Source organism: Nanorana parkeri, unplaced genomic scaffold (genome assembly GCF_000935625.1).
Source record: "Nanorana parkeri isolate BGI_ZX_2015 unplaced genomic scaffold, ASM93562v1 scaffold946, whole genome shotgun sequence".
Classification (NCBI taxonomy): domain Eukaryota; kingdom Metazoa; phylum Chordata; class Amphibia; order Anura; family Dicroglossidae; genus Nanorana; species Nanorana parkeri.
In genome coordinates this window covers 659,321-660,303 of record NW_017307214.1, presented here as the reverse complement: position 1 = coordinate 660,303, position 983 = coordinate 659,321, and positions in this window count along the sequence as shown.

The following is a 983-nucleotide window of genomic DNA, read 5'->3' as shown; positions in this document are numbered from 1 at the left end:
GGGGGGGGTTATTAGCCCTTAAGCCACATAAATTAGAAGTTTGGCCATTAATTAAGTTTCTAAGATAATTTTTAAGCTGTTTGCTACCGTGTTGCTCCTTGTGCCCATTTTTGGGGGAGGTTGGTAAGGACCACCTCTGCATGATCAATCCTCCAGCAGTTGAGGGCATGTCGCCATCTTGTGGGAGGGGGAAGATGTGTTAAAACTCACCACATTTAGGAAACCAGTGAGCTATTGGGTGGCGAATGGTTGAAATACCGGGGGGGAGGGGAGGGGGTAATGAACAGTTTCATCAAAAGTAATTCCTGATGGTTATACTATTTCATTGGTCCCTCAGCCATTCCCCATGGAAGCTATGGGTTCCATACATTGCACTGATGATAGCTAACAAGACTGAGACACCTGTATGCAGATTGGAATAACTAGCTCTATTATCACGAGGCAAGTCATAGCTTTGCACTCCATATAAAACTAGAAAAAGTTGTTCCTTTGCATACACTTTAAAGTATTAAAGTCGCCTTTTCAATATACTCGGAACTAAGCTGCAAAGCTTTTACCAGCAGGAAACTGGACTTCAGAAAAGCACTAAAGGAGGTAAATAGGAACGTTTATAGCTTCATGAAAATGTCAGCTGTGTAATAAGTATATTAGTAGCAATTGCACTTAAAAAAATGAATGTTCATGTCAATGAGTGAACGCCGCACAATGGATGTCTTGTCGATACTTTGTTACCCTCTTGTCACACTCCGTTTGAGTTTTAGGCCGCGCCTGTGTCTTTAAGTCAGGTTGATGTGTACAGCAAGTCGTCAATGTTTCCCGTAGATCCGCTGATAAGTATCTTTCTCTTCCTTGTCTGGAATATCTAATGTTACCCCAAATAGTTCCTGTTTAACTGTAATCTCTTTTCCGAGAGACCAGCCCTGCCAAAACCAGCAAACCCTCGCTGCCAAGGAATACAGATCAGATGTTGGGAAGGGGGGGGT